The following is a 6,351-nucleotide window of genomic DNA, read 5'->3' on the forward strand; positions in this document are numbered from 1 at the left end:
TGACCAGTGCTGCAATGTGAGCACCCCAGGTCAGGTCCTCTTTTAGGGTAACACCCAGAAACTTAAAATTGGTCACTTGCTCAACTGGGTCTCCATTGATAAGCAAGGGCTGGATGTCTGATCTGTTCCTTCTATAGTCCACTATAAGCTCCTTGGTCTTATTGGTGCTGAGTACCAAGTGATTCTCTCCACACCACAAAAGCAACTGGTCCACCTCATCTCGGTAGGCGGACTCCGCCCCCCCCCACTGTTGTATCATCTGCAAATTTAGCAATAGTATTACTAACGTGAGTGGGAATGGAGTCATGCACATAAAGAGTATAGAATAAGGGACTCAATACACAAGGGCTGAAGAGGTACGATTACCTAATCTGTCTGTGAGCAGCCAGAAAGGAAATCCATACTCCAAAGGCACATTGAATAAGGAAGTCCAAGGTCCAGAAGTTTAGACACTTCCACTTTGTGTGGAAGAATTGTGTAAAATGCAGAACTAAAATCTACAAAAACCATCCTCACTTCTTCAGATTAGGTCTGGCAACACTGTATCTTGCCCCATCACTGGACCTAAAGGCCTTGTCCTGTCATGCAAGAGGCGCTGGACTTCCTTGGTCATCCAGGGTTTAAATCAAGCTGATTTAAAAGCAGTGCTCCCTAAATTCTATCAGCATGTTAAGTTTGCTACTAGTGGACAAAATATATACCAACATCAAACATGGCAATAAGGTTATACAATTACCACATTTGGGACAATCAGACCATATGTCACTGCTTTTAGCACCAGATTACATCCCTCTTAGGAGACGGGCTCTACCTATAATAAAGACGGTGAAATCTTGGCCAGCAGATGCTTCCCAACAACTTCAGGATTGTTTTGAGAACACAAATTGTGACATCTTTTACCACCCTGACCTAGAGGAGCACACTGCAACTGTTCTGTTCTATATCAAACACTGCACAGATACTATCACTGTGCATAAATGTATTAGGATCTATCCTAATCAGGTAGTAGCTACCTTATGTCAAAACGATCCTTTTAATGTCCACATGTTGTAATTTAGAGCCATTGGAGCTCGGAGAAATAACAAAATGATCAGAAAATCTGAGGATTAGGTTTGACAGAAGATTATCTGTTGATAAAAGTATCATTTGGGCTCATTTGGAACTGCTAAATACCCCTTTATAAACATCTAGGTTTGTCTCTGCAAAAAAAAATTGTCACTGTGACTTTGAGCAATGAATCTTTGTCATCATTTCACATAGAGAGAAATTCAATCAAAGGCAAAGTGGGAGTAGACTCTGAAATGCAGGAGTTACCCTATTAAATAAGTTATTAAATGTGGTGGGACAATGGGAATTAATTCAAGGCATCATTATTGATAGTGAAGCTTTTGTACACTGCCTAAATGTAGCTCTACACACACACACACACACACACACACACACACACAGAGGGAATATGGAATATATCCTTTCAAAATAATAGTAACTCCTTCATCTGTGGAACCACAAAATAGACTAGTTGAAATAAATGCTGCCATTATAGATAGATCGTTTAAGTTTTGTAATTAGGGCTAGAAAGATTTTACTATCCTGTAAGAGATCAATGGGCAAATAAATTTTATTATGAAGTGAATTTAAATTTAATAAGAGACTTAGGACAGGCACTACTGAATTAGTTTCAATAATATTTGACTTAGAATACAATCCCTAAGGAATTTTTAATAGAAGCAATGAGGACTTTTCATGATTCATATCAGGGTAAACTTTTGTTCTCCTGATTCACAACTTCTAGAATTATAAAAATATCTTTTTTCATGTAGCTATTTCTGGGTTGTTGAAATTGGAAGTGGGGATGATTTAAAACCCTTGACTTCAATTTACCATGAATAAACTTAATCTGAGATTACCATAAAGAAGTTACAGGCTTATTCTACTTGAAGACAAACTTTCGCACATATTTAACACATTAGATAGCACAATTGCACCTTTCCCTTTTTTCTACTTATATTACTAATAACCTTCTAAATTAAATTACTTGTAGTAAATATAGCAATTAATACTGAATGCTTAGTTAGTAACCATCTTCATCTGCAAATCTTTCCTCCCAATGTATATAAATTAGTGTCACAAATTTGGGTTGCAGCTGTGCTACCACTTTTGTCCTTCCTCCTTTACTAATTATTACAGAGCTTTTCCAATTGTAGTACTTCAGCTCTTACTATTGTTTCCCTGCTGTTCCTCTCAGGACTTGAAAGCAAGAAGATCTTAAATTATCAAGCAGCTGGTAAGGCCAAAAAAAAAAGGTGGGGGGGCTGAAATGATGAAACACCAATAATAGTTACTACTTTATAGTTATAATTGATTTTCCTCAAGGTGGTATAGAGTTCATTGGGTTATGTGTCCAGTGTCAGTTTTTGGAACACTGATTGATTCTCAGCTTCCAGCAGTTAGGACCTAAACTTAACTTTTTTAAAGCAGTTAGGACATAACTTAATGTTTTTTAATTTCATTGTAGAATGATTTAGTACAAAGGGAAAAAAAAAAACTCTACTTTGGTTGATAGCAATTGAACAGAACTAAAATAAAAAATTATATTAATTAAAACTTCAATATTTTATAGCAATACGTTCTCCCCTTCCACTGTCTTGTTTTCCCTCACCAGTGACATGCCCTAGATATTTGTACTTTATATTAAATGTTACATATAATTAATATCTATTTAAATCCTTTCATTGTTTTGATTGATCTCAAGGCTTTTTTTCCCTAAAAACCATATTTCAAAAGTCTACATTTGTCCTGTGAAAATACAGGGACCATTATTGCTTTGATTTGATTAGATTCATACAATAGATGTATAATGTCAAATTTGCTATTTCTGCATATTGTCCAAAATTGGTCTCCCAATCTCACATTGTTGGCAAAATTTCTAATGTTGTACCAAATTTGTACTTGTATCTGTCAGTATGTATCTTAGAAATTGTGATACATTTCTTTATGTATTTTTCTCATATTTTTGAGGTGGTTTTACATAGTCATTACATAAATTTCAAGTACAATTATGTATAACACTTCAAAAAAGAACTGGAAAGCAGTAACTGGGAAGTTGGATCAGGAATATAATGTGAAACTTCAAAAACCAATAATAAATATTCATCTTGCCACATTTTGGGTCAGTGATGGTAGTTGTTGCTGCTGTTGTTACTGTTACTGCCTCACAAAGAGGCTACAGGTAGTCCTCTCATAGTGACCCAAACTGGAACCAGAACTCTGTTATTAAGTCATATAGCTGTTAAATGTGATCACAAATGTGATTATCATGTGACCACAATGGATTACAATTTTACTTCTGCTGTGGTCCTAAAAGAAATACCCACAAACATTAAGCAACAAATCATGTGACAATGACTTGCAATTTTACTGCCAGCTTCTACATCATCTCTCCTTGTCAGAAGCCTGCTGTGAAGCATACAAATAGCAATCACATGACTGTGGAGTATTGTGATGATTTAAGTGGGAGAAATGGTTGTAAAGTTACTTTTTCAGTGGTATCACAATTTCAAATGATTACTAAACAGGGCAGTTGTTAAGGAATACACTATACACTATTTTAATGCTCATCAGATTGCATTGTTTGCATTATGCAATTTTAATGGTTCACTTATATTTGACCTATATTCATGAATTCTGATGTCCAGCAGCCATCACATTTTGAAATGAATTGCTAGGAAGCAAGGGGGGAAAGACATCCCCTCAACTAACACTCAAGACTCCCTGTACCACATGATGAAATTTACTGCTTAAAATTCAGATTTCTGTAGCAGAAATGTTTTTCCAGCCAGGACCAGGATAGTTCATTATTACCCAGAAATGGCACTGTTTAATAACAGAGGTTTCAGTTCCATGATCAGATTTACAGCCACATATAAAAGTAAGCACCTGCATCCATCTATTGGTTATATAATGTTCAGACAGGGAGATGACAATTATTTGATATAATAGTACTAAGCATAAAGCACCTCATTCTGGAAATCTCTTTGTTTTAATCAAATAGATGTCTACTTTGAAATTTCCACCAATGCTAAATGAAGTCTCTGTTATTCCCTTAGGTGATTGGCTAATAGTTGAACAGTGTTGCTATGTGCTGCTGCTGTCACCTTTCTTTTCCTGGATAAACCCTCAGTGACCCATGCTATCAGCGTGCTTCTGCTTTGTTAGGCAGCCTGATGAGACTTGCCTATTGAATTTCTTCCTTTTCAGCATCAAAGAGACCAGCCGTACCCTCCAATTTTTTAATAGATTTTATTATAGTGGAGACCACCAATTCATTTCACCAGAGATAGCTAGTCATTGTAAAGAGCAATTATATATAATGAGAATCTCATGGTTTGCAGTCATTCTTTTTTAAGAGACACACAGTGTTGGGCTTATCAAGACAAGTGAAAGAACTAATATATTGATAATAAAGCACAGTGCCCTTGAGGATCGTTGTGCTACCCATTTATGCATTTATGAAGTTAATCAGTTTTCAGAAAGGTGTAGGAGTCCTTGTTATATAGTGTTTAGAGAAGTTCAGAATATTGTCTGGAAATGAATCCCCCTTGCTATTATCATCCGAATGTGGGGAAGAAGAGAAAATCTGTGAAAATTCATTTCAGTTTTGCCTCACAACTTCAAGATGCTGCTGTGGTCATCTCATCTGGAATTCAGCCATTGTTTAATCTACAATAAGCAAGTTTATAATAAGAATACTTTTAATATTCTGTCCTTTTCATTTTTCTCCTGGATTATGTAGTTCTATATTTCCTAAGTATCATTCATACCAATATTATTTATCTGTCACCAGTTTGGCATGGGCTTTGGAAACTAATTGACAGCTGCATTTCTTCTATTTACAGTTGCTATAGTTTTCCTTTGCAAGACATTTTCTGTATCTATAAATAACAATTATTTATTTATTTGTCTACTTGCATTAATATTTTTTTGTTACTAGGGAGCATTGTATCCATGTAAATATGTTTGTAATAATTGATTTTGACCCATTGTCCTTTATAACCCATTTCTTGTGTTGGCTGCTCTTCTTCCTAGCATAAGTTTTCCATACTTTCTTAAATAATTGATCTACATAATTAGAAAATTTAGAAATAAACAAACAAAAAAATAACACATTTCGGTATTCTCTGTGTTATCAGAGATTATTATCTGTCTGTAATAATGGTATGGCACTACTGAACATTTGGGAATGGAATTTACTGAAAATGACTAATGGAGATGCACTAAGTATACAGTAGCTAGTTGACATTTACTTAATTAAGGTCCTTTTTGGTTTTACCCTCAAGAGGATGATTCTCTCATCATATTATGTTCTCTATTTACATTTGACTTAGCATTTTGTGTGAACCTAGTTACAATTTATAAGATGTTGTATATGACAGAATGCTATATGAATCTTAATACTCTGCTGATTCAACAAATCATAGTTCAGAAAGATAAATGTCTGTGACATTAAATCTGTGATAAGCCATCTATGCATGCAAGTGGTCAATATGTCCTATCATTATCAAGCAGTGAGTATGCCCATGTAAGATCATTTTTAGATAAATAAAAGCAGATACTTGAATTATGTAATATATTTATGAATAACTGGTCAAGTTTTATTTATTTAATACAGTACAGTATATTCAAATACTAAATTTATTTTTCAGTAACATAAATTATTCCCATGTAGTTAGGAATAATATTAATATTTAATTGGTCACTGTTTTAAATGTGTAATAATGACAGAAAAAATGTTGGAAGACAATCTTATTTTTCTTTAGATAGAACACTCTGTAACTTTTGTTTTAATGGAAAAACAATCTTATTAAATTGAAAAAAAAATCTCTCCAGTACTAGCAGGTATTTGGTTTCAAATATAGATGTTGCATGAATTATCCAATATTGTCAGAAAAGAGTAATATGTCATACAAGCAATGAGCATAGAAGGTCCAATGTGCAGAGCTTTTTTCCTGTAGAACAAATAATAATACTCAGTAAATATACACAACTTTATTTAGCAGACAACACCATTTTTGTGGGATATGCCTTTTCCAGCCAAAGATTTAAGAAACTCAGCATACTCTTCAAATTAAGCTAAAACTATCACAATCAGGTACTTTGAAAGCCACAGATGGAACTATCCTGTCAGTAGCCAACACAATGCTGTTATTTTCCCACAGAAGTTCCTGTGGTCAATGGAAGATAACTAAGCAATGATTTGTCAGGTTGTGCAATTGAATGATATGGGTTATAACAACTATTGTTTCAAATGGCTAGTGCATTAAACAGTACCATATGGTTGAATAGGGAAAAACA

This window comes from Pseudonaja textilis, chromosome 7, assembly GCF_049901715.1.
Source record: "Pseudonaja textilis isolate UNSWEBS1 chromosome 7, rPseTex1.2, whole genome shotgun sequence".
Classification (NCBI taxonomy): domain Eukaryota; kingdom Metazoa; phylum Chordata; class Lepidosauria; order Squamata; family Elapidae; genus Pseudonaja; species Pseudonaja textilis.